We start from the raw sequence: 22,821 nt of genomic DNA, 5'->3' as shown, positions 1-22,821 counted from the left end.
CCTAAAGACACCATCGCACTGGGGACTGGGAGTCAACCTATAAATTTTGGGTGAATACAGTTCAGTCCATAATGAATACAAACTTACAAACACAAGAGTAGATTCAAAAGTGAGCATTTATTTAAAATGAGAAAATAAGTCAGAAGAAATTGCTGGAAGCTTGGAGATCCAATGCCTTTCTTCTGAGATGTCTTTAGGCAATGTACCAGAAATTGTTGTTTAGAAATGCTGCCTGAATGCAACCTGTCTTATCCCACTTCTTCCTGTTGGAGATTGGCTAGTCTCTAATTTCAGTTTAGGAGTAAAGAGAGGAAGAAAAGAAAAAATGAAGGGAAAAAGGCAGGGATTGGTGGTTTTTATCTTTTATTCCTTAGTACTATTTTTCTAGCTCTCCCTATCTCATCACTTAAGTTCTGAGTCGAACCCTCGGTGCTAGAATGAACAGGGCCAACAACCACTATTTTTATGTTCTTACCAATAAGGAGATCGAAGATTAAGTTGGCTGGTATAGGATTAGTATTCTTTTTAGTTCAGTTTTATGTGTGACCAAAGATTCACATTCAGAGGCAGAATCCTCTAAAGCAGCTGGAGATTTGTTTCCAGGATGCCAGACATTGTTCATTGTTCTAATTGTCTCATTAGAACTATGTAAAACTGGGACATCCCCGAAGGAGTTAACACCTGGCTGAGCTCTTGCTCTGCAGGCAGGCTTTTATGAGAACGATAACGAACAACTCCACCATGCTGGGTAACTCACACACTTCCACTTTCTCCTACAATTATTTTATGTCCATGTATTTCTTACCCAAATCATGTCTGGAGGAGCTGGTAAACTATTTCACCTAAGATTGTTTGGTTCATTTACTTTGATTTTTTTTCCCCTAACTTGATCAATCATTTGACTGAAATTACCAAACTCTTAAGTGTCTTTGCTTTCCAGTCTTACTATTTGTTTCATTCTGTATAAGTTCTTTTTGGTGTAAGAGGTAAAAACACAATTCTAGCTGGGTTGTGCAAAATAGTAAATTAGTTTCTGGAAACTAAGAAAGGGTTGGAGGACACTCAGGCATTTCCCTTACCCTCAAGAGAAAGGATGAAACTAAACATTGAGAATATTTATCTGGGACACAAATACTGCCAACACCCAGGATACTCTCTATGCCTCTTATTTCTACTGATCTCTGTACACACCCTGAAGAAATTAATTTAAAAATTAATTTTTTAAAAATCACTCAAATATTTTGTCTTAGGACTTTTTCTGAAAGAGAGAAGAGAAAACAATTTTAAGAGAGGCCTGATGATTTCTATGGTTCTAAATCAAAGCTATTAGCAAAAGATGCAGCTCAATGCATGTCTTGTGCGCACTTACACACCAATCATGATACTAGGGTTTGGGGTGCCTTAATTACCACATCTTTTCTGGGGAATCAACTCTTGATGAAACAACTATGCTTAGGGTAGCAGTTTCGTGCAAGAAAGTGATAGAAATGTAGCTGGGGGTATGGGTGGTAGTATCATAGAAAAAGGAAGATAAATCATAAAAATAGTAGCGAGGATGGTGGTGAGATGATGGTATAAATGTCTACTACAATTTTTCATTGATATAACAGTATTTCATCTTTCATTTTCAGTTTGAACTCTCTTTCCCACTACTTTTTTGGCCATATTACTTTAGATAAATGCATTTTAGATTCAAAATATATTTTCAGACAAGCTTGATTAGGATCTCAGTCAAAGGATATTTTTAAAGACATAAGAGGTTCTTTTGGCTGGTAAAGCGTAAGTAATATTATATTCATTAAAATGATGACAGTGAAACTATCCCATTGTGCAATCTCTACTCCCTTAGCTATATTGTTTTCAGATTCTTTGTTTCAATTTTCTGGGAATGTCATATAAATGCCTTATTTTCCATTATTAAAAAGAAAAGTTTCTATGTGATTTTCTAATTATTATATCTCTTGAGTCCCAGAGAAGAAGAATGGTAACCTCTTAAGGAATCTTATACAATTTGAAATCAATTTAATTTTTGTATTAGGTAGAACATAACATTTACTAAGTGTATGGATTATATCCAAGTAAATTAAGGAATGTCAAGATTGCCTTTATCTGGTAAAATGCACCCATTTCCCAAAAACTTTGCTTAGACATTTTTTTTCTAATCTACTTTAGACATAAATATGTGTAACCAATTGTTCTAATTTGGAGATGAATTTTAATTTGCACAATATAGTCCAAAACCTCATGGAAAGAAACTATGACAACTGGGAACTGGAATAGCCCAGCTTTCAAAGAAACCGTATGTTGTCATGTGAGTGAAAATTTATCCACAATTGACCTTTTCTTTTTTATTTTAAAGGATGCTTTAGAAAACCATCTTGACTGAATGAGGCACAGCTAATGGGCCTGTGGTATTTAATGCCAGTTATCTCAGGAAAATTGAAACTCCACTAAAGGTAGGTTTGAACCCTTATGTAATGTGTTAGAGTATCCCATGACCTGGGGTAGAGCAGAACATTCCTTGGTCTTGCACTTTTTAAAAAGTAAGTGCTGTATGTTTTGTTAGAAGAGCTAATTATGTGTTTGGTCAGTGAAAAGAAATTATTTTAGTGAAGCAATGTGATTCCACTGGCAGACAACAGTTGTAGATTTTTAGGAAAGTTCAAGCCAGTGAGGTGTGAATTAGGGACTCTGTGAGTGTCACAAATGGCAACAAAAGGTAAGAAGTCTATGTGGTAGATATAACCCTTGCTGATGAGAGAATAGAGCCTCAAACAGGTCACAGTATGGCGGTTAATTCTCATCTAGAAGGCAAGGAATTTTTTGACAACTAGAACACTAGTTCCTGTGATATTACCGTTTCTGACATTACAGTGTCCCCAGCTATTTTAAAAAATATTATCTTTGGGAAACTTTTAGACAGATACTAGAATAAAGGAAATATTAGACATTTCAATAGAATTTGTTTTCCTGATTTATTTCCTGTAATTTCCCCCACATTAATTTAGTTGTTCTTTGTCTGACATTGCAAGTTGTTTAGAAATGAAATTCATTCATGGCTATGAATTTTCCTCTAAAGAAACCTTTGGCTGAATTCCCTAAGTTTGATATGTAGTTCTAATTACAATTAATTTCTAAGTGTTCTGTAATTACAATTTTGATTTTTTCTCAAAAGTTAAGACTCATGTATTTGTTTCTCCCTTAGGTGATTGAATTTATTTTCCAAATGGTTAAATTTGTTTTATGCTTATACTTTTTATTAATTTTTAGTTTTATAATATTATTCTTGGGAATATTGATTCATACAAGTTTTGCTTTTGTGTATTTATTGAGATGTTATTTGGAGCCTTACACTGTGGTTTCCAAATATAGCTTCATTTTTCTTTAAAATCTGGGAGAACTAAAATTTGCCCTCCATAATACTGATTCAATTTTCTGTACCATCAATTATGTTATTTGTATCTTCCAATGTGGATATCAGTTTTGTTAGTTTCTATCCCATCCTTTATATCTTCCATCTCCTTTTTCAATCTGTCCTATCCTTTTTCTATGACAACGCACTTGTATTTCTATAGTCCATGGCTTTTGCATCTATAGAGTGTCAAAAATATTTTTTTGACATTTCTTTCTGGACTGTGTAGCAGATCATTTTCAAAGGTATACTTTTTCTGTAAGACTTCTGGATCCTGTTCTCTGTCTCTTGTTTTAAAAAATTTATTTATAGATATCACATTGCTTTTTCTTCTCTGTTTGTGCTCAAACAAGGCAAACTCTGAAAAGGATTCGTGATGGGATTGTACTTGATCCACTCTCTGTTCACTTATTTTGTTGTAATCTATGGCAAGATGTCAGACTGACAGACACAGTTCATGGTCTAATTCCCAGTTTGGGTTAAGAGTTCACCTAGTACAATTCAGTTCTAATAGGTCAACATTTTTTTCTAAGCCCACTTCATTTGGAACATGAAAAGCTATAATACCCATCAAAAACTAGTACCAAGGCTCTTTTACTTTCTATAGTGTTTTATCCCTGGAGATAACTTCTTACAGAATACAGTGACCGTGAACTTTGTCCTTTCTTTATTTTCTATTCAGTTGTATATAATTGGTAGTCTAAATATGTAGGAAAATGGAGGGTTAAGGTGTGGAAAAAATAGAATAAGGATGAGGTAAGAAGTACTATGCTAGTTCTACATTCTGTACTTGAGAACAAAAAGGGCTGGCTACTCACTTTTCCAATTAGTAGAATCCATTATTGAGGAAATAAGATATGAGGATGCATGAAACATCATTACCATTTTTTTTGGAGTGAGTATCTGAGATACGCCATAAATGACAACTGAAATTTTTTCTTTCTCAGTCTAGTTTTGTATATATTGTAACTAATGTCAGTTCTTCCTAGATACTGGCATTATATCTGGTGAAAGTCTGATTTTCCTTGTTGTAGTTTCTACTTTCTTTTAGAAATTTTAATGAAGAGTTATGAGAAGTTTTAATATGACTGGGATGAGGTAATCCTACTCATCAGATACTTCAGATACTCTTGGTTTACTTTTTTTGAGGAAGATTAGTCCTGAGCTAACATCTGCTGCCAAACCTCCTCCTTTTGCTGAGGAAAACTGGCCCTGAGCTAACATTCATGCCCATCTTCCTCTACTTTATATGTGGGACGCCTGCCACAGCATGGCTGACAAGTGGTGCCACGTCCACACCTGGGATCCCAACTGGCAAACCCCAGGCCATCGAAGTGGAATGTGTGAACTTAACCGCTGTGCCACCAGGCTGGCCCCCTCATCAGATACTCTTTTGAACTGAAAATCTTTATAGATAGAACAGCAAAGAGAATAATCCATGGAAAAAAGAATATTAAATTAAATGTTTGAACTCTAATCTCTTCTATTAACTGCTGATATAACCATTGCAAGCCACTAATTAGTTTGGCATCTTAGTTTCCTTATCTGTAAGATAGGAGGATTAGAGTGTATGATCTTTACATTTCACTTATGTCTACAATACATGATTTGTTGTCTTGTTTATAGATCACGTATTATGGAATCACATCTTCCAGACACAGGCAAAACTGATATTAAGACAAAAATAGGAACTTATTATTTATTCCCATTCACCCTCAGGGTGACCAGCTCAGGCAGACAACCTACTGGCCAGGGGAGCTTACTGGTTCTCCTTACTCCAGTCAGTCACAGGAGAAATGAGTCTGCTATGAACCATTTAAACTGACCTTTAAGTCTATAGTAGGGCATCTTGCTATGCATCTTCTACATATATAGACAACAGCATGGTATCTCTGTTTATCTTGAGAAAGTGAAAGAACTAGATATTAGTGTAACATTGCTGATAAAAGTCTTCTTATCTCCTGATGTAAAAAATAAACAATGTGGTTTTTAATTATTAAATGTTTCAGGTTTTGTACAATTTAAATTTATAAGGGGCTACCTTATTTAAGGGCAAAAATACTTTCCTGTAAATAAATATCTATTAATCAGAAACAATTTGACTATTTAAGCATACTCTATCTAAAGCTCATTTCTCATCTCACATAAAATTACTATATTTTCTTCTGACTTTGATCAAAGCTAAGAACAAGTTTTCATCAAAAATTGAAGTCTTCAAGAAAGTTGATGTCACTAGCTTTTTCTGTTGTGATTTTTAGAGAGCACTTATTTCAAATCTGAAGTAGTTTTTACTATAAATAACAATCTTCTAATAAATTCAGGTGTTTTTAATTTTAAGTACTTTTTCTTAGGAAGGTTAGCTAATATTTTCTCTATGTTCTTCAGATTTCATGTTCCAAGTGCAAACTTTTTATTTTCCTAGGAATCATAGAATATATTCATCTTTAAGTCAAGGTAAGACACGGGGAAGACAGAATTTTTGAACTTATTTTGGTAATAATTATGTAAATTTTGAAAGAAAAAAGGTGCAAGCCACTAATGGCACACACTGAGCTTGTGTTTAGTTAGAAAAGTCAGACAAGATTTACAAGCTAAAAAATCTAAATCAGCCTAGTTTAGAAGGTCCTGTGCCAAAAATAAAAATTTAAAGAGGACTCTACCCTGTTTGCTTAGGACAATGTTCTCATAGTTTTCATGTTAAGAAGGAGTCTCACAATATTTGTCTAGTCCTGTGTGCACAGCTCATCATAAAGGCCTTTTTATTACAACTGGGTCTCCTATATTTTTGTCCAATAACAGTTGCCTCTACCTGAATAGGGCCTAAGTAGAAGGAAAAACAATCACTGAGGGATTTTGAAAATAATGCTTACACACAATGGATCACATCATATTCAAAATGTACACATTCCCCGATTCATATCTAAAAGTCATCAGCAATCACATCAATAGAAAACTGACAAAAAAAATGAATGACAGATATCAAAACCATTGTGCAATGTGCATCCAAGTTACCCAAACTGTTGGCTACACAGAGTTGGAACTACTCTTTTGGATAAACGGAACTTTCCTTTAAAGTTAAAATCGTTGTGTTTGAACATTGGAGAAAAATACCCAGCCCTTGGAAATTTTAAGTGGTGGGTGGATCACTTGGAGACCCCGTTTTCATTAGCTCCCCTTTATGATTGCACTGCTCAACTCAATACCTGCCATTTCTCTTTAATATTTTTTTTGTTTCTTTGTCATGGTTAGACTATGATAATATGGAGTCGCTGAAGTTGTTGAGCATTGTTATCGAGTGTTGACTTTGTGTCAAATATTGAGCACTTTTCTATTGTATGCAATTCTCATGATGCTGATACGAGGTAGCTGTCTCTCCATTGTCAGGTTCCATATGAGAGGATCTAAGAAGTGAAGCCATTTGCCCAGGGACACAAGGTTGTTTCATGGTTAAAATGAAATAGATACCTTTTTTCTTTAAGAAGATAACTATTCTCTTACAAATAGAAATTTTCATATCTAAGGCCAAAAATTCTAAAGTACTGGCCCAGCAGAAAGTAAGTGCAAATCGTTTCTTAAAGCACAACTTAAGAGCACCGCCGCCATGTAGTCTAGCCTTCCTGGATTCTCCTTTCAGAGTACTTTGTAACTCTGGTGAAAGCGCTTAACGAATTATTTTTGTGCCTGCGTTTAATCCCTTTTTGTTTATTCTTTGAGATGAACCTTGACTTAGTCATTTCCCTAAAGCTATGAGCACAAGGGCTAGGTTGTTGAAATAATTTAAATATTTATTTCAAATGGAAGTCCAAAAGAGTTTACAGTTCTGATGATAGCCAAAAAGAAAAAAAGGCAAAACCAAAAACCCCAAAAAACCAGAACCCTGCAATTTCTCATTGCTATTTCACCTTTTTCATCAACACTGGAATAGGGCCAAATATCCAAACTAATAGGAAGTGACATGGGAAGTTTTACACTACAAATATAAATCTGCCAGCCTCTAAAAAGTAGGCTATTTTTGATCCAAATCCTATGTCCATCCTTTAAGCAAGTAAGTAGTCAAGATTACAAATAAATGCAGAAGATAAACCTGACATTCATCTCAAAATTTTTGAGAAGTCTTTTATTAATGTGAAATATATTAGACTGAAAAAAATATTTAGAGTATAACTGCAGACTGGAAAGGAGATCAAAGTTTAATATGAGAGGTCACATGGAATAATAATAAATGTTATATAACATTTTGGTGATTGGGTATTTGGAATATGAGTGATTAAAAAAATATTTTTCTGCATTTTTAACCATTTACCTGTAAATATTTGTTGAAATCTGACAATGTGCCAGGAACTGTTCAGAGACAGAACCATCCTCTTGCAAACAGAAATCCTCCCTATATGGGCCATCTGTCAAACTGCTTCAGCTCTTCTTCTACTCACTGTTGCAGTAACTGATATGCTACATTTCTCTTTTCTTTCTCTCTGTGTCTCTTTCTAATAGAACCTTTATTCAATATTTTAACATCCTGAAAAGCGCTCCCATCTTAAATCACACACACACACGCATACACACTGGACTCCCATATCCTCCTCCAGCTACTCTTGTTGCTATCCGTGTTTATTTCATGTCACCAGTTCCTCATCTCCAACTCTTTCCTCATTCCATTACAACCTGACTTCCACCCACATGATTCCAACAAAACACATCTTACTAAAGCCACCAAAGTTCACCATTAATCCAAGTCCAGTGAACGTAGCAAATTTTCATTGTGCTTGACTCCACAGCTAAATCTGACACTGCTGACCACTTCCTACTTCTTGAAAAAACTCTTTCCCTTGTTTCTTTTCTTCATAACCCTCCCATGGTTTCTTGAGGTAACACTTGCAAGCTCATCCTTTTTTGTATTATATTTAAGTATTGAGGATCTTAAGGCTCACTCTTACACCACTTTTATCACAATGTTTTTTGTCTTGACAATCTTACATCATTTTAAATTACTATCTACATGTGATTTTTTTAAAATACATTAACCACACATATTTAAAGTGTGCAATTTGCTAAATTTAGATCTAGGTGCACACCTGAGAAACCATCAACATAATCAAGATCGTAAATGCATCCAACACCACCACAAGTTTCCCAGGCCACCTCTCTCTACCTCCTCTGGGCAACCACTGATCTGCTTTCTGTCACTATAGATTAGTTTGTATTTATAAGAGTATTATATAAATGGAAGCATCTAGCATGTATGATTCTTTTTGTCTGGCTTACTTGTTTTGAGATTCATTCATGTTGTTGCAAGTTAATGCTTTTTATTGCTGAGTAGTATTCTGTTGAATGGATATGCTATAATTGACAGGCATTATCTGATGATGGATATTTAGGTTGTTTTCAAGTTTTGGCTATTGCTAATGAAGCTGCTATGAATATTTGTAGTAGTTTCATATGGACACACTTTCTTTTCTCTTAGGTAAATATCTAGGAGTGGAATGGCTGGATCATATGGCAGGTATATATTTAACTTCTTACTTATTTTACATTTTACAAAACTGTCAAACCGTTTTCCTAAGCGGTTATACCATTTTCCATTCTAGTCATAAGTATGTGACAGTTCTAGTTCCTTTGCAGCTTCACTAACACGTATTATGGTCAATCTTTTTAATTTTAGCCATTCTAATCTGTGTGAATCTCATTATGGTTTTAATTTGCATTTCCCTAATGACTGAAGATGTTGAACATATTTTCTTGTGCTCATTTACTATCCATATATCTTTTTGTGTGTGTGTGAGGAAGATTAGCCCTGAACTAACATCTGCTGCCAATCCTCCTCTTTTTTGCTAAGGAAGCCTGGCCCTGAGCTTACATCCATGCCCCTCTTCCTCTACTTTATACGTAGGACGCCTACCACAGCATGGCTTGCCAAGTGGTGCCCCGTCCACACCCGAGATCTGAACCAGTGAACCTTGGGCCGCCGAGAAGCAGAAGGTTCGTACTTAACCACTGCGCCACCGGGCCAGCCCCTCTGTATATCATTTTTGGTGAAGTGTCAGTTTGAATTTTTAGGATACTTGTAAAAATTGGAGTTACTTTTTTCTTATTATTAAGTTTTGAGAGATTTTTTTTAATATGCTGGTACAAGTCATTTATTATACATATTCTTTGAAAATATTTTCTCCAACTCTGTCTTTATTTTTCAAAAACATTGTCTCTTGAAGAACAGATGTTTTTAACTTTTAAAGAAATTAACTTATTATTGTTTTTCTTTTATGGACTGTGTTTTTTCGGTATTATATATAATAATTCTTTTGCCTATCACAAGGTCATAAAGATTTTCTCCTATGTTCTCCTCTGAAAGTTTTATAGTCTTTGATTGACATTTAGGTCTATAATCCATTTCTAATTAATTTTCGATTATGGTATCAAGTATGAATTGAACAACTTCTCCTTTTCTTTCCCCTCCCCCTTCCTCTTCCACTTTTTGACTTTTTCTTTCTCCTCCTCCTTTTTCCTCTTCTTCTTTTGCATCTGCATATCTATTGCTCTAGCACCATTTATTGAAAAGACTCCTTTCTCAACTGATTTGCCTTTGCAATTTTGTTAAAAATCAGATCATATATGTGTGGATCTATTTCTAGAGTTTCTATTTTGTTTCCTTGGCATATTTGTGTTTTGATGCTAATACCACATTATTTGGTTGCTGTAGCTTTATAACAAGTCTTGAAATGAGGTAACGTAAGCCCTTCAACTTTGTTCTTATTCTTAAAAGTTGTTTTAACTTTTCTAGGTCCTTGGCGTGTCTATGTGAATGTTAGAATCAGCTTGTAAATTTCTACAGAGAAGTCTGTTGGGATTTTGATTAGGATTGTCTTGAATGTATAGATCAATTTGGGAAGCATTGATCTTAACAACGTTAAGGCTTGTGATAAATTAATGAGGTATATCTTCCCAAGTATTTAGGTTTTCTTTAATTTCTCTCAAATATATTTCATTGTCACTGTACAAATCTTGCTCAATTTTTGCCAGAATTTTCTCTTATTCATATTTTTGTTGCTATGATAAATGTTATTGTTCTTTGTATTTCAATTTCTGATTGTTCATTTCTAGTACATAGAAATACAATTGAATATATAGAACATATAGAAACACAATCAATACAGAAATACAAATATATAGAAATACTATTATAGGATTATCTTTGCATAGTTCCCACCTGTCTAATTGACCCCCAAATATTAACCCTTGTCGGAATTTCCTGTTAGAAATTTCCAATGTAAATGAGTTCATCCATATCAGAACATAACTCATCTAATTCTCTCAGTGGTAATAAAATGAGTAAATCTTGTGTATTTTGACTCAAATTTTTAACCAAATAATTTATGGTTTAACTGTTTCATGATATACTTTAACTTATTTTCTGAGTATTGTTCTGACTGTGCTCTAGAATTTTGTTTGTTAAGAATCCATTTGGAATTTTAATATTTCACAGGATGAATTAGTTTTACAATCTAATTGAAAGGATACAACCTGGGACCAGCCCCATGGTATGAGCACCATAGTATGAGCCCTTTCATGTGAAAAAGTACTGATGATCCTTTGATGACCATCAGTAACTATTATCCAAAGAACAACTCCAACTGTCAGGCTTATAGTCCTTGCAAAATCCTCAAATCCAAGAGAGTCATTCCCTGAGTCATGGCTATATGCCAGGTTGCTCTGCTGAGTGATTTCCTAGCTATCTATGGATGGGCCAGATTTCTGGTGTATTGAGTGAAAATTGGAAAGAATTTCTTTTAGTCTTGCTACTTGGAGTTAGCCTCATTTCATGTTCAATATGCAGCAGATATTGAGGGCTGTCCAAATGTAATTCGTACTGTCGACACAAATAATCCATAATCAATCTATTAATCAAAATGAGAGTGAATTTATTGTGATCCAGATCTGAGAACTAGCCTAGGCCTTCCTTCCCCAAGGAAGGAAGAGCACTAAAGAAGCAGGGTATATAGAGTGGTTATATACAGTCTTGGAACAAAGAGCATACGTCACATATGATAGGAATGTCCCTTTTACAATAGTCACAGTATTGCTTTGCTGGCACAGCAGATCAGTGAACACAGTAGATTGGTAGTCACAGGGCGAGTGGTCACAAGGTCACAAGCAGGTCAGTAATTAATCCTCAGTTTAGGGAGATGCTTATCCTTAAAGAAATGCTGATATGAGGGGAAGCTACGTCCCTATATTTAAGGGCGTCATTTTTGTCTTTGCAAGATAAGAAATACTGAAAGAAGATGTACAATGTATGCTTAACAGGCCACATGAGGCCCTTTTGGAAAAACAAGATCAAGCTGAATTAGTTTTAAACCAAGTGGCTTCCTCATATACTCCGGTATCCTATTGCTTGTCATTTATTGATCAATATTCAAGAGAGTTGCATTGTGGTAAACAACTTTTTGATGCTGTAAATCTAGTTATTAGTCTAAGTCTTTCTATTTATTCCTTAGAGAAACAATATACAAGGAAACAATACATGAAAGTAGATAAAATATCATGAATGTTATCAAGTCTAGGAGTTACCTGCAGTGGTCAGTTTCTCTAAATATTAGAATAATACTTTTAAAAGCTTTAGTTTAATCTCTAGATTAAACTAAAGATTAACTACTCTCTAGATTAGTTAGGGATTCTGAGAATACTAGAAGAGTGTTTCAAACAAATTATATCTTTCTCCCATCAATTGCCCAAGATTACATGCCAAGAAGGTTAAAGACCTAGGATTTCAACCCAGTTGTCTGAATTATGAGATTACTTGTAAGAAACATTTTCCTTGTATCAGGTTGTATCCTTTTTTTTTAAGATTTTATTTTTCCTTCTTCTCCCCAAAGTGCCCTGGTACATAGTTGTATATATTTTTAGTCGTGAGTCCTTCCAGTTGTGGCATGAGGGATGCCACCTCAGCATGGCTTGATGAACGGCGCTAGGCCCGCACCCATGATAGGAACCTGTGAAACGCTGGGCTGCCAAAGCAGAGCAGGTGAACTTAACTACGAGGCCATGGGGCCAGCCCCAGGTTGTATCCTTTCAATTAGATTGTAAAATGAATTCATTATGTGAAATATTAAAATTCCAAATGGATTCTTAATAAACAAAATAGTTGATTCAAATGGGAAAATCAGCATGATGACCATTGCTATAACATAAAATTTAGGGAAAAATTCACTAACTTCAAATGTCTAGGGAGATCTGAGGGTCAGAATTAGGCTCAGAATGAAAAAGATCCAGGTGGAAGGTCAATTAAAAAATCAGTCTATTACAATTTCGAGTATAGTTGCTGTGTTTCTTAAACTTGGGGACTTGTAAACCAACGGAGAATGAAGATAAAGGTCTGACCGTGAAAACATTTAGGAAAATCATTCCAGACTTTGGCACCAAAAGAAATGCTCTTCCTTAAGCCGTCGGCATGATGAGTGCAGATACTTGATTGCTGTTATGAGAAATGGGTACTGGAAGCATAGCACCTTCTAAAACCCAGGATGTCTCACTGTAGCTTTTCTGAAAGCCACAGCAATATTCAGGATATAGTAAATATTATCTTTACCAAACCAAAACAACAAATGTCTATTAATATTCTGGAAAAAAATTATTTGGTGATGTCCTGTAATTACTGATTGAATTAGTGAATCAAAAATGAGATTCCATTTTGGGTCTCTATAAACTGTATTTGATATCAAAATATGTTGTTACTTTCTCAGTTTACACAAATAATTTGCTATTTTTAACTGCTTTGAGGTGAAATCAGCTTGGAATAATATGACCTGCGTTACATTTTACTTTTATGTCATGAAAGTTATAAAGAGGATTTACTGTCTTTTATTATTAAAACTCCAGCTCTGGTTCTAGCCATTATATTTCCTAATTATGCTCCGAGGATGGTTTCTTATCAAGGTAGTTTACTTATGAATAATGTTCTTTGTGTGGTGGACAAGTTAGATTGCTTCTGACATCAGCCAGCAGTAAATTAGCTTCCAGTTTGGCTGTGTTCTAGAAGACGGAAAGATTTACTTTGTCAACATCCTTGCATTCAGACGAAAATAACTTCCTTTAGGTTTGATTTGCTTTTTCCCTGAGGCACAGGACACTTTCTAGAGTTCTAACCCTATTATACTTGCCTTTTAAGGAGACAAACTATATTTTTCTATACCTCAGGTTGTAAAATTTTTTGTGTTTTTTTAAAACTTACTTAAACTGATACTGATTAATCATGTTCTTTTAACAATAAGTGACAGTTGGCTAGGAAGTCTGAACATGACCAGGTGCTCAAGAAGTCCACAAAAGTAAATTCTAGAACATGATGTAAAATGATTAAAGTAAAAAACACTGGATTCCAAGTTGGTACTAAAAGTTGAGAGATAATCAGACAATATGGTGGTAGAAAGAAAAATAGCCATTTCCTTATGGATACTATTACTCAGGGGAAATAATTTTGATGAAGTGTGATTCATGCTAGTAAGCAACTTGCTAGGAGATTTTAGTGGCATGACTGGTATTTTTTAAAAGCATACATGTTGGGATTAAAATACCCTACCTTGAAGTATGGAAATTTTAGGTGTTATTTTAAATTGAGCTTCTTAACTTCCTAAAGATTAACTGAAAAAATAACATAATGCATTTATTTGAAAGTACATTAATTGTGGAAGATGAATTTATTAAGGTGGGACAATCATTTAGAAAAATAATTGCTACCAATAGCACTTTTTGATTTTTAGTGGATTAGCTCTTTGTAATGTTAGAAACTTACCAGTATGAAATAAATTATGATGTTAAATGTGTTTCTGTAGTTTTAATTAAGAAGATCACGGCAAACATTGCTAATAAGCCCAGAAGAATTTCAGCTAATGTAAGGGAGAAAAAGAAAAAACCTAACAACCTCAACTCAGTTCAAATAACATTGACATCGTGTTGACTTTGCTTCGAAGTATATCCCTTCTATTTCATGCATTACTATTCCTCAACACTTAGCTTATACTTGACTTTCTCAGAACTTCTCTTTGGTTGCAAATTCAGCACATGGTCTTTTAATGGAACACAGCTGGGTCAAGGTAAAATGAAGTTATCTATTTGTTTCCCAAAGAGTATCTTAAAAGCCATATAACACCTACATGAAAAAAAATACTGAATTCAAATACTTCATAGTAGAAAAGATGTGCCTTTGGTTTAAAAGATGGCATTTTGCCAAACTGGATGATTTGTTTTCATTAGCGCACCAGCTAAACAATCTGTCTCCATGGATTTCCACCCTTGTTTTTGTGTGTGTCCTGTCACCATCAACACTAGCTCCTAGCACAGAGTTAAGAGTTCGTTGCTGGGCAGTGCAAGCCAAGCAGCGAGCAGGAGACCCAGCTTAACAAGAAGGAATGTTGCGTAGACCAGGAATGCTGGACCATGTGGAGGCTGAAGGAACAGTTAGAAAAGAGGGCCCACGGTTGGAAATAAAGTCGGAATAATCCTGAGCATCCAGGTAAGACTCAATCCAGAAAAGCATGCTGGGAGACAGCTTACAAAATGCAGAGTAGATTTAAACGGAAGAGGGAAAGTGGGCCATGTTGTCTAAGGAATCCATCTGATGGATACGAGGCTAGGGAGAATGGGGACAGTGCCCAGAAGCTGAGAAATGGGCTGGCAAGGAAACATAAACGACGAGTCAGTCAATGAGCTGGAATGTCAGACATGTTTCTTCCCCGGACTTCAGTGCTCTTGGGGAAATAATGAGTAAAAGACAGGTCGATAAAGGAGCTCCAGGTATTTAAGGTAGTTGGAATGAAAGCTCCAAGAGCATATACAAGGGCAAGGAAGGAAAGCTCAAAGATGTGATAATAATAATAAAAGCAAATATTCTTTTTTCTCTACTGTGTGTCACACAGTGAACTACGCCATCTACACATCTTCTCACTTAATCTTCAATATTGCTTTAGAGAGTATTACCATCCCCAGTTTAGGGATGAATAAACCAAAGCTTCAAGAAGTTAAGGAATTTATTCTTGATCACATAGCTAATAAGTAGCAGTGTCAAAGATTAAACCCAGACATTCTGACTACCTGTTTTTGCCTAGCATCTGTGCTACTGTGGGGCGGAGGATATCAGGGTATTTTCAGACTTCAGGTATTGGAAGCCTGGAAACATTGATGAATGGCTTGACTTCTTGCTCTTCACAGATGGGATGGAGGAAAGGAGGGAGTTGGGAAGGGTAGTGGTGGCACGGCAGAACATGACCGTCATAAATAGAACCTGAGAGGAAGCAGCATGGGCAAGATTTGGACTCTTTCCCTTCTCTCAGAACTGGGGAAAATGAGGATGACTTGTATGTGGGGATACAGCAGGGGTTATGCCATTCTTGATTTTGAGGAAGGAGTCAAGGTAGTAGGTTTTATAGATGGGAGATGAAAATAATGAAGAATTCCAAAAGGTAAGAGCTGAACTAAGTCCCAGGAACAGGGCCGTGATCCTAGGAGTGAGGGAGCAGATCAGCAGGAATGGGAATCTGATTTCTCACTGCGTGCTCAGGAAGTGTAGGGGAGACAAAATGTTTGGGTGGGGCTGAGCAGACAGAGGCTGACCATCATATTTCTCCAATGATTACTGTAAATTTGATACCTATAACCAGATAAATAATGACCTCACATAGTTGTTGTAAACATAAAATGAGATAATATAGGTAAAATAGCTTGATAGTGTCTGGAATGTAATATATATCTAATAAATAATAGTTTTCTGATTTAGAAGTCAGTAAGCCTAAGTAAATAGCTATTTAGTGATAGATTCAGCTTATTGGAATCAGAGTTTTGCCCTTTAAAATATATTGCCTGATCTGAAATTGTTTCACATATTTGTTTCAATAAGATAATAAGAAACAAGAGGGGCAGGGACTATGTGTTATTTACATAGTTATATGTTGCACTACACCTATCTTTATATTTTATGTGTAATGCATGAACAGAAAACACTTCTTGTTTGTTTGCCCTACCTGAACGTGCGCGTGGGCGCACACACACACACACACACACACACACACACTTCTTGTTTGAGTCAATACATTAATTCTATCTCAAATATGCCAAGGCTTTATTTTAGAGTCTAAGACACAGTATGTTCAAAACCTCAAAAATCACATTTTAATTTCCATTTGGCTTTTGTGAAAAGTGTCATCTAATTCCCACAAATACAGCTGGAAAGGTACAATGCAGATTTTCACACACTTAATTAAAAACCCTCCATCGTGTGTAGAAGGAATCTTTCAGAGCTAAAGGCAGTCCAGTCCTGATTTTAGTCAGTCTTTTGTCTCCCTTCTCAGATTAAAGGCGTAATAAGAGCATACAATCGTTGAATTAAAATGTGAATAAGAAATTTTATCCAGATTGGACTATTAATTATTTTCCTTTTGGTTGTCTATCTCTTTAGAGGGAAATGATTTTGCTACTTATTATTATAATATAGGTATTATTTTCTCAAACAACATAAAACTTTTTTCTAATACTTTCACTTTTTGTTCAAGACTTGAGCAGAGGGTTAAATTGTGATTATAATGAATTGCTGCATTTAATTGAACATTTTAAAATGTGGCCAAGATTAATGTCACTATAAATCTTTTGCTAAACATAGACATTTTCAAACTACATTTTTATATAAATATAGATATTTTTATACTCTAGAGAAAGTTCTGGTTTTAAGAACTGCCTATTTTCTGATTTCCTCTTCCTCTGGATTGACCCTGATATCCTCAAAATTTCAACAAAGGACTTGGCTGTCTCTGCTCCTTTTATTACATGCGCTTCTTGGGGGAACTCACCCATACTCATGCTTTCAGTGACCAAGTGGATATAGCTGACTCCCAACTCTACCTAGCTTGGGACAATTTCTTACTCTGATTATGATGCCATATGTCCGGTAGGCTACCATACCACCTCTCTAGCTGAATATCACACCACCAAATCTTCATGCCCGTTGTGCTGAGTTCCTTCATCGCTCACACAGAGAGCATTAGCAGAGCCAATCTCATCTTCCTGATTTCCATAGTGAATGCCCTCACACAAGCTAACATTGTCTTATAAGCAAACTACTCAAACAGACTGACAAAATTTTAGTGTGCTCAGCACATAACTTCTATGATAATTTGCTTCAGTTCTTACTTCTTCACATTATTGCACTGCTCAAGAAGTCCACCCTTTGGCTGGTATAGATAATCTACAATTTCCATGTATTTTATTCATTGTTCTCAATACACAGGTGGTCATCCTATGTATTCCCATCATCCTTGTACTCCCCCTGTGCCCATGCCTACCATATTGTATCATAATTGCTGGTTCTGGTAGGTAGAATAATGCCCACCCCTCTTGATAACTATGTCCTAATTGTCAAAATCTGTGAATATGTTACTATTCATGTCAAAAGGGATTGTGCAGAAGTGAGTAAGTTAAGGATCTTGAGAGGGGAAGGTTATCCTAGATTCAGGTGGGCTCCATGTACTCACAAGAGTCCTTACAAGATGGAGGCAAAAGCGGCAGAGTCAGAAAAAGCGATTTCCAAGAGAAGTGAAAGAGGAGGGGCAGATCATGAGCTTGAGGGAAACAGAGAGAGAGATTTGAAGATGCTATGCTTTGGGCCTTAAAAATGGAGGAAAGAGCTATGAGCCAGGAGTACAGGCAGACTCTAGAAGCTAGAAAAGGCAAGGAATGGGCTCTCCTCCTCTAGAGTCCCCAAAAGGAACACAGCTTTGCTGGCATCTTTATTTCAGTCCCATAGGGACCATTTTTGACTTCTGACCGCCACAAACTGTAAGATGTAGGTTGTTTTAAACTGCTAAATATAGACTAAATATAGACTAAATGTGTGGGAATTTGTTACAGCAGCAATAGAAAACTAATGCATTTGTTGATTTGTTTTTTTCTCTTACTAGACTGTAGGCTCCATGAGAGCAAGGCCATGTGGGTCTGATTTATTATTACACTCATAACCCAAGAAGAGAACCCAGCATGTTAATGCACAAAATAAATGTGTTAGATAAATAAATGTTTGATATTCCAAATGTGGATTAATAATCCCCATACCTGATCCTTTATTTTCGTTGTGTCTTCCTGCCTGGAACTTTCCAAACTTCCTCCCTACCAATAAATTTCCAATGCTTCTCTCAATGTCTAGATTAAAAATGTATCTTCCCCAATAAGGTTTACCAGACAAGCCATTTTCAAATTTGATCATTTCTCAGCACTGAAATTCCCATTTTCACTTGCTCTTATCATCTTTTATTTGTTGGTTTGCAGTGTGAGTTGTTTTCTAGTTGTTTCCTGTCTTATGTTTATCTTTTCATGTAAACTATATTTTTTTCAAATCAAATTCCATATTATCTACTTCTTGAAACCATTTACTATACTTTTGTTTGTAACTTGGTTTCCCAAGAAAGTTTTTTGTTTGTTTTTAAGGAACTGTTGAAGAAAAGTTGACTTTGATTTTCGTTGTTTTGTTGTTGTTGTTTCAGACAAAGAGTCTGTCCCATTTCCTTTCAATACCACTCTGACAACTTGCCCTAGGTCCATGACATCATCTTGAGTGTTTTCTTCTACGTTTGCTCTCTAAATTTTAAAGGTTGGATATACAACTGGCCAGGTTTCTTTAAAAAAATATTTTAACAGCTACATTAGCAAAGTGACATATTTTTGGTAAATTTTTTGATAAAATATTTCATGGTTATTAAACATATCAGATTTCCTTCACTATTTAACTGAAACTAGAATTATTGTAGTGTAACTCCAACAATTACTACAGTTCGTAAAGCGCTAAGGGGAAAGAAGATATTAGGTAACTAGCCAAGCATGGAGCACAGAGTCTGTTGTAAATTTCAAAGGTGAATTTGTCACAAATCACTAGATTTAGAACATAAAATATCCTTGTGCATGAAGTATACAAAAAGTACTACATTCTTATATTACACATGCCCTATAGCAGTACAGTAGCAAACTAAGTTTAGGAAAGCTTGCCAGCTTTTCCTTCCAGTTATCAAGAACCAAATGTCTGTCTTCAACTATTGCTTAAAACACCATGAGGAAAGAAGAACATCCTAAGTACAGATTCAGTTTTATGATGATCACATGAAGGAAGCTATATATATAATCTCCATTACAGAGTGTCTTCTGGGAGATGGTGAATATAGAAGTCTGCATTTATGCTGTACACTGATAATGATATCATCTTTATCCAATAACCCAAGAAATCAACATTGCTATTTTTGAACAAAAGATAGAAAACAACCTGAAATTACTTAGTTTGCAAATAAGAGTTCTATTTTTAGCCTTGCAATAGCTCTGGGAAGAAATTGGTGAATTTATAGAGCATAATTTGGTTATTTGTGGACAAACTCCAGTTAAAAAATTAGAAAACATTGTATAAAACCATGAATATCAAACAAAAACCAGATAGGATAGGCTGTCAGAGAGAAATTAAGTTCTATACCAAAAAAGAGAGCGTGAGTTTGCAACTGTCTATAAATACACTAGTTACTAAATATCAGATGGAATAAATGACTTGTTTAATATTGCTTAACCACAAAGAATGTTTATAAAATGTCAACCAAAAATATCTGGTGTAATGATTATATTAATTAGATCTCTAAAGCTGAATTTCTAATCATTAGACCTTCTCCAGAAACTAATAGACATCAAACACTTGTTGTTTTCTACCCATGGAAATAAACTGAAACAAATTTGTGTCAAAGGAGAATCTGAAAACTTACATCATAAAATGCAAGTAGTTATTTTGTACATTTTTATGTTTTATTTAAAAGGACAGAGGTAGAGTTGGGGGCAGAGGGAATATGAGGCTCTGATTTCACGTTTGTATTATTTTTGGTCTAGTCAGTCAGAAGAAGTACTTTGAGTATACTCTGACAGAGAAAAAGAGGGAAGAAAAATAAGCAAAAATGGAGAGGAGAGATGCAGCCATGTGAAGGCTCAGAAAAGAATATATATTCTGTATGGTACACAATTGTATCAGTTGCTTACTGTCTAAAATGACTGAATTGAACAGAAAATACATGTACCTCTTATCCTTTTCTTCCCCTTAAGCTCAGCTTTAATGATCTGCAGTCTCCTTATATGTAATTAAATAAATAGAAAGATAAGAAAAAAAGATACATATGTAGGCTCTATAATATGATCATTTAAAAATAAGGTGGAAATAATTTAATTTAGTACGATTATATTTGATCTCTAATATGGCTTCACATCTCACCAAGAAAGTGATTACTTCGTTAAGAAAATTAGAATTTTTTTAAGTAGAACATTTGTGTCTTGGGATCTAGTGCTTAAGATAACCACTTCTTAGGTAGAAGATTCTAGAATCAACGACTTTCTACCTCACTAACTGCTATTTCTAACACAAAGTTGGGAGTACTAGGAGATATATTTTCTGGATGAAAGGCAATCAGGTTTATATAACTTAATTACCATTGTTCTTTAGTGTCATACAATGGCCTTTGGATATGAATTTACATTGCCACAAATAAAAGATAGAAAATTAATTTTTGCCTTCTAGCATTAAAGTGGCCTGGTGATAAAATAAATAGGAAAGAATATTGACATCATTTCAAGCTATTTTACTTAAATGTCTAAATATTCTTGCTAAGTTTTCCCTAACTTGAAGAACTGAATATTCACTCTACTCATAGGTTTAATATAAGTTTGAACATAGATATTTAACTTCTTTTTTGCCATTATTATTTGTCACAAATATCTCATTCTTTATCATCTGTTGTCAATATATGACTGAAGAATATATTATGGCTGCCTTTAGCTTAGATTATTTCATGGACATTTTAAAAGTAAGGTATCTTGCACAAGACTTACTCAGAAATCTGAGCATCCATACATGCTAGCTCTCCCCCTTTTAAAACAACTATCCCCATGTATTGTGCGTAAGCTAGTAAATAAAATCTTACCCTATCCATGTTATATCTAAACTGCTTCTTTTGAAGTTGAAAGAACAAATGTGGGAATGGATTTTACTTAATCACTGCTGAATAGCTAAGGCATTTTTCCATCTCTGTTTATGATTCTCCATTTTCTTCATATGAGAGTCTATATTCCCATTACAGGACACCAAAAAGAAAAAATCAAGTGATTAAACAGAAAAAAATTCTTAAAGTTCTAAAAATTTTAGCTTAAGAAATTTCCTGAAGTAAAAGATGGCTTGAAACTACTTATTGAAAAAGCCTACTACATTTACTAGAAAAATCAACACAATAGCTGCAGTAGGTAGCCTCTAAAATGGCTCCCAATGATTCCTACCTCCTAGTATTCAGTCCTTGTGCTTTCCCCTCCTCCTGAGTGTGAGCTGGACCTAGAGAGTCACTTCCAATGGATAGAACACAGCCCTCAAGATTAGGGTAAAAAAGAATGTGACTTCCACCTTGTTCTCTCTCTGTCTTTCTCTCTTTCCCTACTACTCCCCCAACACACCCAACCCCTCTTTCTGTAGGCAAAGCAAGCTGCCATGTTTTTCATAGTCCTTTAGCCAGTGAGGAACTGAGACCTCCCAATAGCGACATGAAAGACCGAGGAATTGGCTCTTCTGAAGCCAACAGCCATGTGAGCGGCTGGGAAGTGGATTCCCCCTAGTCAACCACTGAGATGTCTGCAGGTCCAGCAACACCTTGATTGCAGCCTGGTAAGAGCTCCTGAGTCAAAGGCAGTCTATCAAGCCAAGTTTGGATTACTGACTCGTGGAAACTGTGAGATAATAAATGTTTTTTGTTTTAAGCTGCTAAGGAAAAGATAACTAACATAATGAATAACACCAAAATGTATGCTAGTAAAAATATTGACAACCAGGAAATGACTAAGTGACTTCAGAAAAAAAAAACAAATTGTCATCAGTTTTTAATAGCAATATCTTATGATAAATAAGAAAAGGAAATATGACCTATAATTTTTTTTAAAGGTAGGCTTTTTTTAATGAGAAAGATGGCCCTGAGCTAACATCTGTCACCAATCTTCCTCTTTCTTTTCCTCCCCAAAGCCCCAGTGCACAGTTGCATATCCTACTTGTATGTCCTTCTAGTTCTATGCGAGATGCTACCTCAGTGTGGCTTGATAAGCAGTGCTAGGTCCACACCCAGGATCCAAACGGCAAACCCCAGGCCACTGAAGCAGAGTGTGCAAACTTAAACACTACACCACTGGGGAAGCCCCTGACCTATGAATTTTATATCTAGGATATCAGGGAATGTTTTATCATGAGCCTTTTCTAAGGAAGTTACTAGTGCATTAGTTCCAGACAATCAAAATCTTGAGTAAAACATTGACATAAGGGTTCATGCTGAAGATGCACATTGTACTGCAGGAAAGTGTTCTGCTCTGACCTGACTTTTCTAGAAGGGATT

General features: G+C 35.3%; 1 long non-coding RNA gene across 8 annotated transcripts in view; it reads left to right on the top strand.

Annotated features, from left to right (window-relative positions):
• Window positions 1-14,747: 14,747 nt before the first annotated feature.
• LOC139039895 (uncharacterized) overlaps window positions 14,748-22,821 on the top strand; it is a 143,104-nt gene continuing 135,030 nt past the window's right edge. For all 8 annotated transcript variants that reach the window (XR_011493193.1, XR_011493194.1, XR_011493192.1 and 5 more), the window contains exon 1: window positions 14,748-14,912. This is a non-coding gene — a long non-coding RNA (uncharacterized lncRNA). The remainder of the gene's footprint in view (window positions 14,913-22,821) is intronic.

This window comes from Equus asinus, chromosome 12, assembly GCF_041296235.1.
Source record: "Equus asinus isolate D_3611 breed Donkey chromosome 12, EquAss-T2T_v2, whole genome shotgun sequence".
In the NCBI taxonomy this organism is placed as follows: domain Eukaryota; kingdom Metazoa; phylum Chordata; class Mammalia; order Perissodactyla; family Equidae; genus Equus; species Equus asinus.
This window is presented reverse-complemented; position numbering and strand designations above follow the sequence as displayed.